Source organism: Salvelinus sp. IW2-2015, linkage group LG4q.1:29 (assembly GCF_002910315.2).
Source record: "Salvelinus sp. IW2-2015 linkage group LG4q.1:29, ASM291031v2, whole genome shotgun sequence".
In the NCBI taxonomy this organism is placed as follows: Eukaryota; Metazoa; Chordata; class Actinopteri; order Salmoniformes; family Salmonidae; genus Salvelinus; species Salvelinus sp. IW2-2015.
In genome coordinates this window covers 14,000,284-14,022,444 of record NC_036842.1, presented here as the reverse complement: position 1 = coordinate 14,022,444, position 22,161 = coordinate 14,000,284, and the positions used below count along the sequence as shown (strand labels likewise).

Genomic DNA, 22,161 nt, shown 5'->3' with positions numbered 1-22,161 from the left:
GGTTTGGGTCTCACAGTACCTCCCTGCACTCTGATTTACATTTTGTGTAAAACCCCACCAAAAAACAAAATTTTCTAGATGTTAACGATCCCAATTTAATTTAAATGTTTAACACCTCTAAAGGACACAGAGATGATGGCTTGCCAGCCTTGTGACCAACCAACTGACCAATGAAACCATTGTTAACAAACTAGTAATACAATAAAAAATGTAAATCAAGACATTTCCCATGAGACGGATCTGGGCCTTCATTTTAGCCAACACAGGCCTTTTGTTCCGATAAATCAGTTGTGAACAATGGGATGAGGCCATGCAATACTACTGAGGCACATACAGTATATGTTGTTCAATTACTTTGAAAAAGCAGGGCTCTGGAATTTTCTGGTCTATAGAGCATTTCTTTTTTGGTTTGAAGACACAAGTTTTCTATCTTTCTCGCAACAAGCTAGGGATTCTGAGGCGCACTGTGACGTCTGACTGATTGAGACAGTACACATGACTTAAATCAGCCAGTTAATTGTTCCTGATAACTCCAGCTCAGAGCAAAGCACTCTGGGACAGGGAGGCAAAGGAAGATACATATAGAGTTTAGAGAAAGACAGAAGGGTTGATACATTTTGTTGTAAGGGAAAATCAAGTCTGAAATTTCAAAGTGAAAATTCCAAACTTCAGAAGCTTTTTAAAACCTCAAATACACTACAAGTTTTACATTTCCATGAACTCCAATGTTTGTAATCAAGGTAAATATAAACAAACACTATATAGCCTCAAAACATGGTTCAATCGTGGATGGTCAGTCCTTGCATCCATAGCTCTGTCTATGAATTTGAAAGTGATTACATTTCTCCAGCCCCATCCCTCAGCTTGTTACCGAAACAGGGGTGGGAAAAATGCTTTGTTATTGTGTCTGTAATATTTGTTCTACTTACCCAGAGTCAGATGAACTTGTGGATACCATTTGTATGTCTCTGTGTGCAGAATGAAGCAAGTTATAGTATGTGTCAATAGAATACAAGGTGGGCGATGAAACTACAGAAACCATTCATTTTCAATGGAAGAGAAGCAAAGTGGGCGGGGGACCGTTGGGCGATGCGAGCATAGGCGAGTAATCGCAACTAAGGCGGGACCTAAATTGGGGAAAGCTGAACTTTATGCAAATATTCTTCAATATCGCGGAGCGATTGACTAATCGAAGCTCACTTTATCGTCAAGTCCTTACTGGATTGGCTGTTGATACCAAGCACTAGCTAGCTAGCTTGCTAGCACATACATGAGGGTGAAGCTAGCGTGGCGATGCGAAATACAAGTGTTAGGTAATCCCTGCGTTACAGGGGATTTCCACTATCCAATTCTAGCAAACTGGTAAATCACACAGCGATATCGCTGAGTATTTGCGTAAAGTTCAACTTTCCCCAATTTTGGTCCCACCCAGTTCACGCTGCCCTGCCCATGCTTGCATCGTCCAACAGTCCCCCCGCCCACTTCGCTTTCCTCCATTAAAAATGAATGGGTTCCATTGTTGCATCACCCCCTATCATGTTTAGTGGAGAAGTACTGTAAGTGGTAGTTTCACGAGCTAATGCTAACTAGCGTTTGCGCGTGACTGGAAATCTATAGGCAGGCCTACTCTAGCATATGCTACCGTACCTGTAGACTTCCATTCATTGCGCTAGCATTGGCTCGCGAAACTACCTTCAGCTTCCTCCATACTGCAGACAGAGACATTCAAATGGTATCCACGAGTTCATCTGACTCTGGGTAAGTAGAGAATGGCTTAATTGCCAGAATCTCGCAGTATCCCTTTAAAGGTACAAAAGGTCTGGATTATTAAGAACATAATGCTGGTAAGATTAATATTTAATATTTGGGGGGTTAACCTCACTACAGTTTAATAACAGACTAGGAGCTGTGCTGGATCTCGGGAATTTAGAGGGAGCAAAACCCGAATATTGATTTTATCTGTAGCTACAAGAAAACAAGACCAAGTCACAAAATAATAACTGAAACTGATTCAGAGTGAAAAGTACTGAGATTGAGATTGTGGTGGAAACTTTCAATGATAAACTCGCTGTTACTGGAACACTGAGAAATTACTAATTATCAATGCATAGCCTGCAATTCAGTAACTGGAGATGATTGATTTACAGTATTTGGTTAAGAGCTAGTGGAGGAATGACCCATGACCACCCTAGATGTTCTGAGGCGTAATTCAACTTTGGTTTCATTGGTGTTGGATTGTATAATAATTCAAAGTGTATTGAATTTTATCCAATAAAGTGGAAGTGCTCACTCAAAAATGTGTTAAAATATAGCTTTAAAATGAGGCAAAACACACATACCAAAACGCAGATACCAGCAGGCTGCCTTCAAAAAACTCGGACAACAACCAGAAAGTCAATTTAATATCCCTCAGGCAGCAGAGAAAAAGATCAATGTCACTCCACTACAACCTTCCATCACAAACAGACAGACAGCACAATGTCCTCCTGCCTCTGAAAATTATGACTGGCTTCATATGTTCAATAAACATGGACATTTCATGAGAATGCTTTGCATGCTTGAGGCAAATGTTTCAACCTAAAAAATGTCCTGTATCGCTGTAGTGAGTCACTGCCGGTGAGCTCACTCATACCATCCTACGTCAGAGCCATAGTAGATGTAGGTCGCAGACTGAGTGATCTTCAGGACTCAGCACTTTGTGTTGCATTATACAAGATTGAGAGTTTGGCCTGAATAGAGTTGTTGCTTCAATATGCTGGTTAGTTGGTGCCCTACTAGCTATGGGTTTCCCATAATAACCCAGATCTGATCCCAGTTCACAATCCTGACGTCCTCAATGTCGTTTGTCCTTGAGGAATGGAATGCTGCTAAAATAGATCAACCCGTTAGAAACAGGCCTCTATATACAGTATCAGAGCACATTATCAGACATTAGTGCAACTGTCAGACACCCAGTAGATGTGGAATATGTACAGATAGAACACTTAATTTGACTAGACTGTACATTTAGAGCACCAGTGACTTCTCAAAGAGCCCTAAATGAGTCCATCATCATCACTGGGTCTGCGTTCGCTCTCCCACATGACAGTGATTAGGGGGAGTGAGAGGGGAGTGTACATTTTCTGTACAGCATTTTCTGTACAGCACTTTGAGATATCAGCTGATGTAAGAAGGGCTATATAAATACATTTGATTTGATTTGATTTGATACATGACAGTGATGAGAAGGAGAGAGAGGGGAGTGTACATGACAGTGATTAGGGAGAGGGGGAGGGGAGTGTGTGTATGACAGTGGTTAGGGGGAGAGAGAAGGGAGAGTACATGACAGTGATTAGGGGGAGAGAGTGTACATGACAGTGATTCGGGGGAGAGAGGGGGTGTGTGTATGACAGTGATTAGGGGGAGAGTGGGGGGAGTGTGTGTATGACAGTGATTAGGGGGAGAGAGGGGGGAGTGTGTGTTAGCTGATAACACTTACTGCCCCAAGATGTGTCATCTGACAAAGTCCCCCCAGAATGACCCAGGATTCCTGTCAAATGAGGTGAGGGGAGGGGCCTCTGGCAGCCTCCTTGGATTCTATATGGATAAATTAATCAGTGCTGCAACCATATCTGGGACCTTGTGTTCAATCAGCAAGTTCAATAAATGTATTATAATCATTCATTTCCTAAACCTGGGGTACATCAGAGGTCACCCATAAGTTTCTTTCTGTTGTCTCCTGACTCGTGCCAGAACTTTTAATTGGCCTGAGGAAATACCAGGCGTCCTCCCGTGTTCTGGGAGCTGGGTGTAGGATGTGTGGGATTGGGTCATAGTGAGAGCATTTACTCCCCTATTGAGGCTGCTGGGGTAGGACTTCTGGCCAACTTCACAATTACTCTTTACTACCAGGGATAACATCATGGAGGGAATATGGCCATTGCTGAAATGACAGAACACTTGTTCTGTCATAACATGTTTACCGCACAGACTAACAATGTGATATACTGTTGTCATGAACTGTTGTTAGACTTACAATTCAAGTATAACTAAACCATGTTTATGATTATCTTCTGTAGGGATTAGGATGAAACATTCAAATAAAGTGTTACCAAACCCATGTCTTAAACTAAGAATACAAAAAATACTTTTGTTGTCCTTGCCTCACCCCACACATCCCAAATATGGACACACACACAGAAAGCACACAGTATAAAGGAATGCTTCCTCAGACAGTACGCTGGCTCGGCTTCTCTCAAAACACCCACTGCATGCTGGGGGCTTTTGCGCCACACATATCCCCAGGAACCGTAATAATAGTTATTTAACTGAATTATTTGATAAATGTTTTGGTTTTTAACCCCGACAATCATTCAGTTGTTTGTGAACATTTGTGCATGGACCACTTACAATTTAGACTGAAGATCTGGCCTTGACCATTGTGTTTGTTCATGATTTGGTACACTCACTCTCTCGCTTTCTGGCCCTGGGTGGGAGGCAGACACTAGGTTTTCGATTGATTAGGATCCCCAATAACCGACACCAATGTTGACAGCTAATCTTACTGGGGTCTGACACATAATGAAAAATACATTACAGACAAAATACTTTACGTTTTCCATACATTTAAAAACATTAACATGTAGTGTGTGTGTGTGTGTGCGCATCTATCAGTTACACATACATGTCAGTACATACACTCAACAAGTAGGTCACATGGGTACACTGTTCCTACATCATGGTAAACAATGAAAGGCAGTGTTCATTTTTCATCCCTCCAAAACAGTGGGCTGTAGAGAGGGTTGGGAGCAGGGTAGTGGTGGGGGCTCAGTGTAGTTACTAGCAGATCCTATGTGATAAGGGACTGTGTTTGGTGTGCCTTGCCTCAGCGCCTGCCTGTGCCCCTCTGCCTTCCCGTCCCGCCGATGGAGCAGGTCACACTGAGTCACAAGGCCAGCCGGCGCTGACAATGGCACATTTGTGCACAGACAGAGCCGTAAGCCAGCCCACTCAAGGGAAAGGATGGTAGAAGGTGGAGCGAGTCCAGCAATCTGTGTGTGTGTGTGCGTGTGTTGTGCCTGTATCTATGTCTGTCTGTCCATTTACTTGTGCCTGTGTGTGTGTGTGTGTGTCTCAATGTCTATGAAACAAAACTGGGATAGTTATTTGAGTGACAAAGCAAACACTCAGTCAGGCTGCTTTGTAGCTTATTCACTCTTCAACCTGCTTAAAACCAGTTGATAGTATTCTTATTTAACATAATCATATTTCAGGACAAGGCTCAGGCTACTTATCTTTCCACTAACACAGGCACAAACACAGTTATATTTTTCTCATGACCAGTGGAGGCTGCTGAGGGGAGGACGACTCCCCTGGTTTCCATGTGTTTGATACCAGCCCATTACACTCCATTCCAGCTATTACTATGAGCCGTCCTCCCCTCAGCAGTCGCCACAGTTTTTTTTTAACAGAAGGGAAACTGTGGGGGAACAGCCATTTTGTGTCTGCTGTAAGCCACTGACTGTTAGTTAACATCCTGCAGTTGGTGCTTTCATCATTGGGTCAGGATGAGGAAACTTAGCTGGAATAGACTGCAATAGGAAACACCAGTACAGCAGCAGGGTCATCAATATGGGTGCCGTATTGAAAGAATACTGGTCAGTGTAGGGCAGTCTCTCCACACAGCTGCCGCGCCATGAGTCTGGCAAGCAAGACTATGGAAAAGACTGCAATGTGCAGTAGAGGTTACTGATGAGCAGTATCAGATATGTATAAATCTAATTTATGGCATGTTAAGATACAGGGAAACCTTGCACCATATACACCAACTCACAAAAAACGTATTATTCCACACTGGATAAGCCCTCAGTCAAATGTATCCATAAGTACTTCCATAGATCTTGCTGACAGCAGTTGCTATCAGTCATAAGACAAGGCTATCAGTCATAAGACAAGGCTATCAGTCATAAGACAAGGCTATCAGTCATAAGACAAGGCAATCTGACATACTTTGTTTCCTCCGAACCTTGACGTTTAAAAAAAATCTGATTCAGACAAAGAATGATATGATGCCAATTTAACATAGTGTTCAAGGGTATCTGTACACACACACACACACATACACACACACAAACACACACACATACACACACACATACACACAGTTACAGACTTCTGTTGGCCCATGACCTCCACATCAACTTAATATTCCATTACTAGACCTGCAGACAGTGGTGTCCTTGCAGACTTGCCACCTTCCATCAGTATGCAGGCTTCATTTGCTGCTCTGGGACACTTTGGATGTGCTGTCGAGGTTCCTGACCTAAAGCCAGTAGCAGCTATGGTCACAGCACACACAAACATAGTGTACACACCCACATACACATACACATACTCAAACACACACACTCAAAAACTGTCACCTCTCAAACCCTCTCCAACACCCTCAATGGTCCTCCAGTCCAGAGCATCCCCCACCCCTCCCTTCCTTCTCCTCCTCCACCATCTCCTCCGTCTCTCCTCCACCACCTCCTCCCCCTCCTCCACCACCTCCTTACCACTCCTTCCCTCCCCCTCCTCCACCACCACCTCCTTCCCCCTCCTCTCAACCACCACCTTCCCTTCCTCTCTCCCTCCCCACCTCCTCCTCTTCCTCCACACCTCCCCCTCCTCCTCCACCACCACCTCCTTCCCTCTTCCTCCACCACCTCCTCCTCTACCACCACCTCCTTCCTCCTCCTCCACCACACCCCTTCCCTCTCCTCACTCACCCACCTCCTCCCCTCCTCCACTCCCTCCCTCCTCCATCACTCCTCCTCCTCGCCACCACCTCCCCCGCACCACTCCTCCACTCTCCCCCTCCTCCATCACCTCCCTCTCTCCTCCGCCACCACCTCTCCACCACCTCCTCCCGCCACCACCTCCAACACCTCCCTCCACCAATCCTCCCCTCCCCACCTACTCCCATCTTCCTCCACTCCTCCCCTCCTCCATTACCTCCTCCTCCTCCGCCACCACTCCTCCAACCTCCCCTCCTCCACCACCTCCTCCACTACCTCCTCCTCTCCTCCACCACCTTTTCCCCCCCTCCTCACCACCTCCTCCGCCACCACCTCCTCCCCCACTCCTCCGCCACCACTCCTCCACTCCTCCCCTCCTCCATCACCCCCTCCTCCTCCACCACCACCACGTCCTCCAACCTCCCCTCCTCCAACCTCCTCCACTACCTCCTCCCCTCCTCCACCACCCCTCCACTACCTCTCCTCTCTCCTCCACCACCTCTTTCCCCCCTCACCACCACTCCCTTCTCCCCTCCTCCACTACCTCCTCCCCTCCTCCACCACTTCCTCCTCCACCACCTCCTCCTTGTACTATGTCATATGACTGATGTTATGTGTGAGGAATGGAACACAAAGATGCTCTGTTAGTTCCTTTGCTCTGCCCTCAGTAATTAGTGCTGGGAAGAGGGCCCATCGTCCTCAGGCACACACACAGGGTCCTAGTTCTGAGCGCCAGCACAGATTAGCGAGGGAGAAAGGGAGGAGGGAAGGAGAGAAAGATAAATTAATTTATGTAGATTTACATAAAACTCAACGATAACCTAATGCTTACTTACTGTAACGTTACTACAAACAGATAAAGCCCCACCCTAATTTGGTTCAGTCCAATTGACAGTCAGAAATCTAGGAAGCCAGTCAGCATGATGGGTCACAAGAGGCTAGGCACAGTATTGGACCTAGCAGAATAACAAATAAAAAAGGTATATCCTGCTAAAAAAGGGTTCACAGTAGACATTATTTCTGTGTTTATTGCATTCCAGAGTAGGTTATCAGAGTTATTCAATTGCTAAAGGAATTAGCAAAACAATTTCATAGAGGCAGGTTTGGTGAATATTCCCACAGCCTGCAGGCCTAGAGTAATATGATACAGTATAACATTAAATGTGTCCACATAAATCATTGTTCTTAAGTGTAAGAGGAGATGGACATATTGTATCATTTCCCGTACTATAATATAATCAATTTAAGTGGTAAAGTCAGCCAAGTCTTCTAACCTACAAGGGCATAAATGAGGGAAGCATATGATACAACCCCAGTGTCCTTCTCAGACCAAAAAACATAGAGACAAACCGGCCACTGTCACTTTAAAGCTACAGCTGTCTCAAGCCATTATGTCTCACAATGGAGGGGCAGAGGCAACCTTACAGAGGGTTTGTTTTTCCTGCTGGATATGTTCTTTGGGGAACTTTACTGGCAGGTTATTAAAAGCCCCATTCAAAATGGCAGAAATGTGTTGCGCTATGCTAGTACTGCTGTGCCCAAATTCCAAGCATGTGATGTATTGTAGACCAATATGGCAATTATATAGGTTTGTGTCTTGTATGACACCACATGGGCAATGGCATCATGTGAGTGTGTGAGTTTAACCAATGTGTGTCAGCAAAACCTTAAAGAGCGCTCAATGAAGGGGTGTGATTTAGTTTGATATGATCCCTGTCATCCATTCTTACAGCCAAGGTTACCAGAGACCTCTGACTTTGTGTTAAGCCCTATTACTGCTCTTTCCAATTCCCTCTCCTCTCAGTCCAACTTCAGGCTTCAATCCCACTCTAATTGCATGGGTTATCAAACTACATCATATTAGAGTGTCATCTAGGCTGTTAGCTTGAAAAGCAAATCTGCAAATAGAAGTCGGAAAATGGGATATGTGAGGAAATATTTTTCAGATCTCTGACCTGTGGTCCGGTAGTTATTTCCTGAGATATACTTATTATTGTGTAACAGAAAATACAGACACAGAATGCTGGGTCCTAGGCTACATGACGTTTTTGTTTGAGGTGATATAATGTACTGTAGGACTGATTAGGCATGTGGTTCTGTCTTTGGTGGACATCTCCCATAGTGCCGAAGGAGCTGTGTCTGACATGGCAGCACCAACCTTCCAAGCAGTGACATCACTATGGGTCACATTTCTTCTCTGTAGAGTTACCAGTTTAAATTGTTGACATACCTCCATAACGTAAAGCACACCAAGATTTTAAAGTATGTGAAATGTCTGACCTGACGTTGTTACGTTTGCTTGGTCCACGTCTAATTTTTACCCTACCCGGTCCTTCTGTGTGTACTAGTACCTTCTACGTGTAAACTGAACCTTATGATAGTTTCATCTTCAATGTGTAAGAAAGTATGTGATAGCCATATGATAGCCATTTAGATTTAACATGAATAACTGCAAGTTACACTAGACATACAGTACCAGTCAAAAGTTTGGACACACCTACTCATTCAAGGGTTTTTCTTTATTCTTACTATTTTCTACATTGTAGAATAATAGAAGACCTCGAAACTATGAAATAACACATATGGAATCATGTAGAAACTAAAAAACTGTTAAACAAATATTTACATTCTTCAAAGTAGGCACGCTTTGCCTTGATGACAGCTTTGCACACTCTTGGCATTCTCTCAACCAGCTTCACCTGGAAGGCTTTTCCAACAGTCTTAAAGGAGTTCCCACATATGCTGAGCACTTTTTGGCTGCTTTTCCTTCACTTTGCGGTCCAACTCATCCCGAATAATCTCAATTGGGTTGAGGTCAGGTGATTGTGGAGGCCAGGTCATCTGATACAGCACTCCATCACTCTCCTTCATGGTCAAATAGCCCTTACACAGCCTGGAGGTGTGTTGTGTCATTGTCCTGTTGAAAAACAAATGATAGTCCCACTAAGCGAAAAACAGATGGGATCGCTGCAAAATGCTGTGGTAGCCATGCTGGTTAAGTCTGCCTTGAATTCGAAATAAATCACAGACAGAGTCACCAGCTAAGCACCATCACACCTCCTCTTCCATGCTTCACGGTGGGAACCACACATGCGGAGATCATCCGTTCACCTACTCTGCGTCTTACAAAGACACAGCTGTTGGAACCAAATATCTCACATTTTAACTCATTAGACCAAAGGACAGATTTCCACCAGTCTAATGTCCATTGCTCGTGTTTCTTGGCCCAAGCAAGTCTCTTCTTATTGGTGTTCTTTAGTAGTGGTTTCTTTGCAGCAATTTGACCATGAAGGCCTGATTCACGCAGTCTCCTCTGAACAGTTGATGTTGAGATACTTGATGTTGAGTTACTTGAATTCTGTGAAGCATTTATTTGGCCTGCAATTTCTGAGGCTGGTAACTCTAATGAACTTATCCTCTGCAGCAGAGGTAACTCTGGGTCTTCCTTTCCTGTGTCAGTCCTCATGAGAGCCAGTCTCATCATAGCTCTTGATGGTTGTTGCGACTGCAACGTTCAAAGAAGAAACGTTCAAAGTTCTTGAAATATTCCATATTGACTTGGCTTGACTTGATTAAACTACCAACGGGACATTCAAAACTGTAATATCTTATGCTTCACAGAGTCGTGGCTGAACGACAACATTATCAACATACAGCTGTCTGGTTATATGCTGTATCGGCAGGATAGAACAGCGGCGTCTTTTAAGACAAGGGGCGGCGGACTATGTATTTTTGTAAATTTCAAAGGAAGTCTCGAGGTTTTGCTCACCTGAGGTAGAGTATCTCATGATAAGCTGAAGAACACACTATCTATCTAGAGAGTTTTCATCTGTATTTTTCGTAGCTCTCTACATACCACCACAGACTGATGCTGGCACTAAGACCACACTCAATGAGCTGTATTCCACCATAAGCAAACAGGAAAATGCTGACCCAGAGGCGGCGCTCCTAGTGGCCGGGGACTTTAATGCAGGGGAACTTAAATCGGTCTTACCAAATTTCTATCAGCATGTTAAATGTGCAACCAAAGAGAAGAAATCTGTGGACCACCTTCACTCCCCACACAGAGACACATACAAAGCTCTCCCTCACCTTCCATTTGGCAAATCTGACCATAATTCTATCCTCAAGATTCCTGCTTAAAATTAAAGCAGGAAGCACCAGTGACTCGATCAATAAAAAAGTGGTCAGATGAAGCAGATGCTAAGCTACGGGACTGTTTTGCTAGCACATACTGGAATATGTTCCGGGATTCCTCTGATGGCATTGAAGAGTACACCACATTAGTCATTGGCTTCATCAACAAGTGCATCGATGACGTCACCCCCACAGTGACTGTACGTGCATACCCCAACCAGAAGCCATGGATTACAGGCAACATCCACACTGGGATAAAGGCAAGAGCTGCCACTTTCACGGAGCGGGACTCTAACCCGGAAGCTTATAAGAAATCCCGCTATGCCCTCCGACGAACCATCAAACAGGCAAAGCACCAATACAGGACTAAGATCAAAATGCACTACACCGTCTCTGACGCTCGTCGGATGTGGCAGGGCTTGCAAACCATTACAGACTACAAAGGGAAGCACAGCCAAAAGATACCCAGCGACACGAGCATACCAGACGAGCTAAACTACTTTGATGCTCGCTTCGAAGCAAATAACAATGAAACATGCATGATAGCACCAGCTGTTCCGGAAGACTGTGTGATCACGCTCTCCGCAGCCGATGGGAGTAAGACCTTTAAACAGGTCAACATTCACAAGGCCGCAGGGACAGATGGATTATCAGGACGTGTACTGTGACAAACTGGCAAGTGTCTTCACTGACATTTTCAACCTCTCCCTGTCTGAGTCTGTAATACCAACATGTTTTAAGCAGACCACCATAGTCCCTGTGCCCAAGAACACTAAGGTAACCTCCCTAGCCATGAAGTGCTTTGAAAGGCTGGTCATGGCTCACATCAACACCATTATCCCAGAAACCCTAGACCCACTCCAATTTGCATACCGCCCTAACAGATCCACAGATGATGCAATCTCTACTGCACTCCACACTGCCCTTTCCCACCTGGACAAAAGGAACACCTTCAGTATGTGAGAATGCTATTCATTGACTACAGCTCAGCATTCAACACCATAGTGCCCACAAAGCTCAACAATAAGCTAAGGACCCTGGGACTAAACACCTCCCTCTGCAACTGGATCCTGGACTTCCTGACGGGCCACCCCCAGGTGGTAAGGGCAGGTAACAACACATCCACCACGCTGATCCTCAACACAGGGGCCCCTCAGGGGTGCGTGTTCAGTCCCCTCCTGTACTCCCTGTTCATTCATGACTGAACGGCCAGGCACGACTCCAACTCCATCATTAAGTTTGCCGATGATACAACAGTGGTAGACCTGATCACCAACAACGACGAGACAGCCTATTGGGGGGTGTTCAGAGACCTGGCCATGTGGTGCCAGGACAACAACCTCTCCCTCAATGTGATCAAGACAAAGGAGATGATTGTGGACTACAAGAAAAAGAGGACCAAGCACGCCCCCATTCTCATCGACAGGGTTGGAGTGGAGCCGGTTGAAAGCTTCAAGTTCCTTGGTGTCCACATCACCAACATGGTTCACACTAAGGCAGTCGCGAAGAGAGCACAACAAAACCTATTCCCCCTCAGGAGACTGAAAAGATTTGGGATGGGTCCTCAGATCCTCAAAGAGCAACATCGAGAGCATCCTGACTGGTTGCATCACTGCCTGTATGGCATTTGCTCGGCCTCCGACCGCAAGGCACTTCCGAGGGTAGTGCGAACGGCCCAGTACATGACTGGTGCCAAGCTTCCTGCCATCCAGGATGTCTATACCAGGCGGTGTCAGAGGAAGGCCCTAAAAATTGTCAAGGACTCCAGCCACCCTAGTCATAGACTGTTCTCTCTGCTACCGCACGGCAAGCGGTACCGGAGCGCCAAGTCTAGATCCAAGAGGCTCTAAAAAGATTCTACCCCCAAGCCATAAGACTCCTGAACATCTAATCAAATGGCTACCCCCCCCCCCCCCCTTTACACCCCTGCTGCTCTCTGTTATCATCTTTGCATAGTCACTTTAATAACTCTACCTACATGTACATGTTACCTCAATTACCTCGACTAACCGGTACCTCATCACATTGATTCTGTACCAGTTCCTCCTGTATATAGTCTCGCTATTGTTATTTTACTGCTGCTCTTTAATTACTTGTTACTTTTATTTCTTATTCATATTTATTTAAAAAATGTTTTAACTGCATTGTTGGTTAGGGGCTCGTAAGTAAGCATTTCACTGTAAGGTGAAATTGTATTTGTATTGTATTGTTGTATTGTTGTATTCGGTGCATGTGACTAATAAAATTTGATTTGATTTGATCTGTCTTCCTCTAGAGATCCCAAAGCATTGTGGGATTTTCTTCCTCCATTTTTAGATGTCTGAGGGCCTGGATGTTGGCTGTTTCACTTCATTCTTTCAGACTATCGCATGCAGCCAGTTCTTTAGTCTGCATCATCCATCATCTCCGGTGACACTCGGCTAAACAGCCCTGTCCCCTCAATGTTTCTCATTACATTCTCTCCATCTCTCCTCTCTTGTCCTGTTTTCCTCCTGTTTCCCAATCTCGTTCTCTCTCTCTTTCCCCATTTCTCTCTCTCTCCACTGCATCAACCTCATCTGCCTCCCCACTGTTAAACCCCCTAGCCCCTCGACCCCTCCCTGCGCAGGTTATCGCTCTCTCTCTCACTCACACATACACACAAACACACACAGAAAGACTCCTGGCACTGCACTGCTGACTCTGACCCCTCTCCACAAGCCACGGTAATGCCTCATTAGAGATATGAGGGATTTTTTAAATAAAACAAATGACCCTCAGTGCTGTGGCCGATGGAGAGCAGCGAACACACACACTCTCTCACTTTGTCACAATCACACTCATGCACACACATCACAAATACACCTCCACACACACCCATCCCGGGTCAAAACAGTTATCGATCGAAGTGCTGATGTTATTGTTGATGTGGGCTGGCAGGCGGAGTGCTGCTAAATGCCGATGTGAAGCCAATGTCCAGTCCAGTGCCTGCCTGCAGAGCAACGCTCCACGGGGTGTGTGCTCCTCCCACCGCAGTGTCACATTCACTGTCTAACTAAGGCAGTCATGAGAGCCATACAGCAGATCCTACGTGACAGTGCTTTTACTGGCTCTCTTCTCTCTCTTCCATGGTCGCTGGGATGGACAGAGCATGCACACATACACCTTTGAGGTATCCTTCCGATTTCACATAAACCCAACATTACAGACAACCATATGTATCAAGGATGTATCAAGGATGTATCAAGGAGGAGATGTACACCACAGATAGGCAGACACCAGCTCTCCTTGTCCATGCCTATATCTACATAGAGAGCAGGGAGGGTGGAGGAGGGGACTGGAGAAGCAGCCTTGCCTTGGTTCCATCTCAGAACATCACCATCCTGAGCTCAGCTGAGAGGAAAAATGTTCTGTTCCTCCGTATTATGAATACAGTCACATAGCAATTCCTCACCCCACCCCAGAAAAACAAAGGGGGCCCAAAGGAGGCCAACTTAGCAGTGATGACAAAAAAAGGGTGTGTGAGAAAATAAAGCAGGCAGGCTTACCGTTTCACCGTCCAGCGTCCATTCACCAGGGATACTGCAGACAAACACTTGCTGGAAGAGAAAGGCTGTGTGCACTCCACCCTTAGTCCAACATCCTCCTGTCTTTCACACTCTCTCTCTTTCTATTCCCCTCTTTCTCGCCTTTCTTATTATTGTCTGTGTTCTATTTCCTCTCTTGTTTGCTCCAAGGCAGTTGAGACACTGCAGCGGTGGGGGAGGAGGGTGTGTGTGCATGTGTGTATGTGTGCGTGTTTGAGTGTGTCAGAGAGCGGAGAGAGAGAGAAATGAAGGGAGGAGTCAGCAGGGATAGAGAGAAGGGGAAAATGGACAGGATTAAATCATGAGAGAAACAGAGAAAGAGGTAAAAGGGCACCAAGCTAAACAGAACACAGGGCTGTGACAAAAACAGGATGCAATAGAAACTGTCTGCTGCAATGAGAAGGGGAAACAGACAGAGACCCCTATGAGAAGCAATGGAAAGGACAGCTTATGTGTGTGTTTCAATGTATAACAGCCCTGCTTATTCTCTTTCTCTGGTCTATGACAAGTCAACAGCAAGATTGGTTGTGATTTCATTGATGGCTGAAATAGCATGCACGAGAGAGAGAGCAAGAGAGTGGGAAGGGGAGAAGAGAGGAGAGGAAGGGAGGGAGAGGAGTGATGACGATATGGGGCTGGGAGGGGGATTGGATAATGGTGTAATGTGCTGTTTCCGTGCCAACTGTTTCTGTGACAGAGGGACCACTTCCTTTACTGCTATTGGCTCTAACCAAGAACAAATAGATATGCTGACAAATAAAAAATCATACCTACTATGCGATGTGAAGGGGTAGGGCTTGCTGTTCTCCTCAGCTCTCATCTATCTTTGGTAAAAACGGGCCTTTTGTGTGCTGCTTATACCCATAATAAGGTAACACACACACAGGCACACACAGGCACACACACACACACACGCACACGCACAGGCACAGGCACACACACACACACACACACACACACACACATACAGGTTATAGTGCTTAAGCCGCTGCATGAAGCTAACTGCACATCCATCATTAAGGATATGGGTTGTGTGTAAGGAGCCTCCTCCTGCCACACACATACCCCCTGGCTAGGGGAAATAAACCCAGTACCAGATTGCTGGGGGTGTAGTGAGGAAATGAGAACTGTAATTAGAACACCTATACCATGCTGTCAATAAATTCTATTACAATGAACAAAAATAAAACGCGACACCTAAAGTGTTGGTTGCATGAGTTGAAATAAAAGATGCCAGAAATGTTCCATGTTGTGCACAAATGTGTTTGGTTAAGGAGCATTTCAAGAAGGTGATTAAACAGCATGATCAATACACAGGTGCACCTTGTGCTGGGGACAACAAAAGCCACACTAAAATGTGCAGTTTTGTCACACAACACAATACCACAGATGTCTCAAGTTTTGAGGGAGCGTGCAATTGACATGCTGACTGCAGGAATGTCCACTAGAGGCCAGAGAATTGAATGTTAATTTCTCTACCATACGCCACCTCCAACGTCATTTTAGAGAATTTGGCCGTACGTCCAACCGGCCTCACAAGCGCAGACCACATGTAACCACGCCAGACCAGGACCTCCACATCTGGCTTCTTCACCTGCGAGATCGTCTGAGACCAGCAACCCGGACAGCTGATGAAACTGTGGGTTTGCACAACTGAAGAATTTCTGAGCAAACTATCGGAAACCGTCTCAGGGAAGCTCATCTGCGTGCTCGTCGTCATTACTAGGGTCTTGACCTGACTGCAGTTCGGCATCGTCACCAACTTCAGTGGGCAAACACTCACCTACACCTTCGAAGGCCACTGCCACCCTGGAGAAGTATACTCTTCACGGATGAGTCCTGGTTTCCGTAACGAGATACCATGACGAGATCTTGAGGCCTGTGGAATCCCATTGTGACGTAGAGGGGGACACTATTTGGCATGACAGGCCCATTGTCGTGCCATTAATTTGCCGCCATCACCTCATATTTCGGCATGATAATACACAGCTTCTGATAATCCAGCCTGACAGGCAGATGCTGTGACGGGGACCGGAAGCTTGCCATTGTCCCACCACAGCCTCTCCCTCCCTGTTGGCTGCTGAGTTATGGATCATTAATGAGCTAATACTAGCTACTCGATCTTATCAGACAGTTTCTCTCTAGTCTCTCTCTCTCTTTCTGTCTGCCTCTCACTATCACCCTGTAAGGAAGACTGAAAGTGAGGAATTTCATCTTCTTCATAATCCTTCCAATTTCAGAATCAGTAATCTGTCAGTGTTTTTTTTTAGTTCAAAAGAGGTAAAGCGGTATAGAGCTAGAAATGAAGAGGACGAGACGGGCTTAACCTATTTGTCTCTCTACTAGAAAGTTATAACCTCCAATAAGACAATGGGATGTGGCAAAACTTAAATATAGAGAGGGCATATGGTCCAATCCACAGTTTAGAAAAGTTTGTGGTCATACGCACATCTTTAAAAAACATAGGTGCTGGGCTAATAAAGAATACTAGTATAGAACAAGAAGGACCACAGACTGTTAAAGCTCCCAATTCACCGCTTTATGACAACGTTTCGAAATGTCAATAAAGCGGTGAATTGGGAGCTTTAACAGTGTGCGGGCCTTCTGGTTCTATACCCAATCCACAGTTTGCCACCAAAATTGGTCCTGTCATTCCAATATCTCTCGAGTAATGACATGAAAAATTGGCATGAAAAAGCCTCTCTGAAGTTGCCTCATAAGTAATCTCACGCACCAGTCGGCTCGCGCTAGCAATTCAAGCCTGGCGACAAGGTTACCTCATATGAAAACAATGTCTTCTTGACCCAATTCATTGCCACTATCATGCAACTTTCACCACAACACGTTCACCAGTTACAGGAGGCTGCTGAGGGGCGGATGGCTCCAGCCATTACCATGACCCCGGTCTCCCCAATGAAGGTGCCACCAACCTCCTGTGGTTCACCTACAATAGAACCCGGTCTTTGTGACAGTCTTTATGTATGTATAGCATCTTGTCATCTTATACCTAATGGGATGTAATAGATAAGTGCCCTACATTTACACATACAGTTGATTTGACATACGTGGCCTGATTTATCACACATTGCCACTGGTACAAAGTCCGTAGCCTACAGTTATTTTCATTGAGGAATAAAACACAGATTTTGACCAAAAGTACATAAAGGTTCCGAGAATGCCTAAGACAGTATTGTGGTCTATCTTTGTTACTTTAGTTCTGAATTCACCTGAAAATACAAGGCATACAATATTTGCTCTGGTGCCCATACATACTTGTTTCATGTTCAAGTGTGTATCGAGGGCAACAGTGAACCTGACACAATGCTGTAAAGCTAAAGAGACTTCCTGTGTGAGTTAGTCACATGGCTTTCTTCAATCTACAGAGGAAAATCTCTCTTATGCTGATGATTCTGCTGAGATAAAATGGCTGTCATTGAAAGATTTACTGTGGATTTACTGTAAATTACATTTAGAATGTCTAGATATTTGCCCTTATGAGTAAATTAAAGTGTGTGTGTGGGAAAAAGACTGACTTTGTCTTTGACAAAGTAGCATTTTGACAAAGAAGCATATCTGATCATATACAGGAAATATATCTGTTAAGAAACCTTTAAGTCATGCAACCAGTTCTGTATATCTTGTGTTTATCCTCTTAGCAGAGTTCTCACTTTCTCAGCATCATCTCCAGTAATAGAGGATGAACTGAAAGGGCAAATGATCACCAGCTATCAATGTCATATCATTGACAGAAACATTTTTCAGCACCGCAAAGCACAAGCACACATCCAGCTAATGACAAAAAATGAGTGGTATTTTCCAACTTGCCCTCTTGTAGACTGTAAACATATTTTTCACGTATTTCATGACAAACTGTCAGAAACATGAATTTACTAGTATTGTTTATTTAAAAGCTAGAGGTAACCTTCTCAATATTGTTTGTCATCATTGTTCTGTTTGTCATCATGAACCACCCTCTGTGTCCCTTCTGTGCACCGCTGCTCTCATTTAGGGACAGATACAAGTACTAGATACAGATTCATAATAATGATTGTCCCTTCCAGTGTCCCTCGTGACCCATCCCCTCTCTCCCCTCTGTCTCTCTGTCTACCCTCTCTAACACTATTGCTTCATCTCTCTCTCTCCCTCTATCCCTCTGATTCTGTCTCACCCTTCCTCTGTCTCTCCCCTTCTCTCTCAGATGGTCTCTATGCCACTCTCCCAGCTTCCTGTCTCTCTAATCCTTAATCCTGTGGAAATCGGTCAGGCGGAACGGGGCAGCTTTGATCAGGCTCTCATATCAGACGTGGTAACAGTGTCGGCTCCCCCGGATCTCACAGAACCCTGGAGCCCAGCGGTATGGAGCCAAGCAGGGCATAGTCGAGGAGCTCCAAGCAAGAGGACACACCCAGCCACCCAGCCCGCCCTGGGAGACAGGCAGACTGCCACCTCAGCCACAGCACCAGGACACCAGCCTCTCCGTTTCCAAACATTGCATCATCACAGCGGCATCAGTGACAACTGAGTAACCCTGTTGTATCATTTCACTACGTGATATCTGCATTGTTTTTCCACTTAAGGCAAGCAGTGGCTTTCAGTTTCGAAGAAGATCTTCCATCCCTAGACAATGTGACTCAAATCTGTATGGATCTCGTAAAACAGCCATTGTTTTTGTCGATCCCGTCCCTGAGAATGAGTTTCTGGTGTCTGGTATTGTGTGGCACAGCCAGTGATAATATCTGCTGCCCGCCCCGTGGCAGCGATGCCACCCAACACCTGTTGGGTAAGGTGGCACATGTGACAGGAACAGGAAAGCTAGACTCCTGTAAAGGTCAGGTTTGCTAAGGACATCCACCAGAGAAAGGTCCAGACACGGCACAGCTTGTACTGTGTCAAACGGCTTCCCCCTGACACCCACACTCTTCCCTGTCTCGGACTCCTGTCCTTATCAAGAACCTCAAGTACCTCGTACCTCTGCACATTGATCAAGTACTGGTACTCCCTGTATATAGCTCAATTCTTGTGTATTTTATTTTATTCCTTGTATTAGTTATTATTTACTTTTTATAATATTTTTTTACACTCTGAATCATTGGAAAAGGTTAGTAAGCAAGCATTTCAGTTTAAAGTCTACAGGGTGGCAGGTAGCCTAGTGGTTAGAGTGTTGGACCAGTAACCGAAAGATTGCAGAATCAAATCCCTGAACTGACAAGGTAAAAATCTGTTGTTCTCCCCCTGAACAAGGCAGTTAACCCACTGATTCCTGGTGGGCTGCCATTGTAAATAAGAATTGTGATAAATAAAACATAAGCATGTACTAGTACTATGGAAAAGAAAACCAATCTCTCAAATTTTTGTCAGGCACCCAATGCTGCTGTAAATGGGTAATGCATGTCTTCCGATAACATAAAAGGTTAACGGTCTGGGATATGTGGTGTAAAAGAGGATAATGATATCAGACAGAGGAACATAGGGTGTGTCAGTGTTAACAGGGATGTCGCTCCCCTTACTCTACATGATCGGCGGGCTGGAGCTCTCTCCCTGCATCCACTACAATACTGACACTGCGTTCAGACCCCATTTTAATATTCAGTTCAGAAATGTAATCAGGTGTTTTGAATCAGCCTGAGAGACTGTCGCCCAGCTGTGAACAGGATGTGCAGCATCTGATATGACCCACCATCACAACTTATTCTACATCTCCCTCTCTCACTCGCTCTCTCTTCAGATGATTTTCAAACCACTGCTCATTTCCTTCAGGGGGGGGGGGTTTGAAACAGAAATTAGCACAGTGCAGTTGGTGAGATGATTACATATTTGACTAACACATTTGATCACCCACCAGTTCTCCAAAACTGATCTGCATTGGTATAACTCTGATTGTGCTTCTCCTTCGAGAAGTTCATCCCTGTGCCCTTGGCCTTCATTAGACAGAGAGAGCGAGAAAGATTCTTCCACATAAAATGGTTAAGAGCGATACATCCCCAACCAGAGCTTGGATGCTCTACATCATGGCAGCTAGGACAGATGTACTGGTGATGAATGGGTATTTAATGAGCAGGGATGACACATGAAACAATGAGAGCAGAGAGCAGAGGCAGTGGGTGGCAGGCCTGAGTAACAGAAAATGTTCAATCACAGATTTGGTACAAAGGCGTGCATCAGAGAATGAGCACTCCCCCTGTTGACCTAGATAAAATCTAACAGCAGGCATCGCTCTATCTCCATCTCCCGCTTCCTCAATCTTCTCTTCTCTGTTTGTCTCTATAGCTCACTTCCTCACTGAAAAACATGTATGTAGGCATAAAAAGGAAAATAATATTCAGACTACTCTAGTTAGTAGACAGACAAGCAGATGATGCAGCAACACATTGGTGCCTCTCCTACAAGTCCCTGATGTTGGATTGTGTTTGTGTGGTCGTTTTCTGGGATGTGAGAATGTAGATGGGTTGTTGAGATGATCAATGGCAGCGGTTCAGGTAAAAATCATTCACTGAATGGATCTGGTCCTCTATGGTTCCTGTGCTATCCTCATCTGCTTTGATACCTGCTCCACCCTGGTTTGAATGTAAAGCCCGACATCTAGTGGCCAAATATAATAATGTACCCCATCGATATGTTGTATTTTTTCACCCAACTATATCAAATCTTAGAACATTACATTTACATTTTACATGTCAGAAACTGGCACTAAGTAAATATAGGAGAGGGGTCATATAGCTAGCTATGACAAACTTTTTCAATAATCCTTTTCTGAAAGTCTGCATTACATATTTTTTGTAATTTTATTGCACTCTAATCCACTTCTGAATTTGTTTTGCGATGCATCAAAACAGATGTATCTAACTTAAATTACAACAGTATTACCGTTCTACAGTTTGGCCCCAAAAAATGGTATTGCATTAACAAAAATAGGACTGTATTATATACTGTAGACTTACTATGAATTACAGCTGCCATGCATTTGACTTGCTGCGCCATATGCATATGGCAGTCATGTATCTCACAAAGTGCCAAAGCCTTGTGCAAACAAACAGAGCTTTGAGCTTATCTCTTTCACACACACAACTGCAGAGTGTAAAAACATACCTACAACAACATCCCTTTTCTGCATACTACAGGTAGTGCTTCACGTCAATGTTACCATTGGTGACCCAAGCATCAGGGTCACAGAAACTGTAACTGGGTGTTATGAAAAGTTTACAACCTTGTAACAATCAGTAATGTAACAATAATGGAGCTTGGTTACTTGTATATTACATGAAACAGCCTCTTGAATAACTGAATCTGTACAGGAAGTGTAAAAAATATGTTATAACATGTGTGCTAGAATGTAGATTCTACTGACTGATCTCTCTGACTGTTCCCCTTTCCAAGAACTAAGGAAATTCATTTTAACATCCATCTCTGAAAAAATCTAAAGAAATTGTATGAGTCACATGCGCCGAATACAACAAGTGTTACAGTGAAATGCTTACTTACGAGCCTCTAACCAACAATGCAGTTTTTAAAAATACGGATAAGAATAAAAAATAAAAGTAACAAGTAATTAAAGAGCAGCAGTAAAATAACAATAGCGGGGTACCGGAACAGAGTCAATGTGCGGAGGCACCGTTTAGTTGAGGTAATATGTACATGAAGGTAGAGTTATTAAAGTGATTATGTATAGATGATAACAACAGAGAGTAGCAATGGTGTAAAAG

The 22,161-nt window shown here is 44.6% G+C and overlaps 1 protein-coding gene across 2 annotated transcripts in view; it reads right to left on the bottom strand.

Moving 5' to 3' along the window:
- The window catches only part of gnaz (guanine nucleotide binding protein (G protein), alpha z polypeptide), a 39,957-nt gene extending 25,275 nt beyond the window's left edge, over positions 1–14,682 (bottom strand). For both annotated transcript variants that reach the window (XM_070441806.1, XM_023983863.2), the window contains exon 1: positions 14,423–14,682. The gene's annotated coding sequence lies outside the window, so the exon portion shown is untranslated. The remainder of the gene's footprint in view (positions 1–14,422) is intronic.
- Between the last annotated feature and the right edge of the window lie 7,479 nt (positions 14,683–22,161).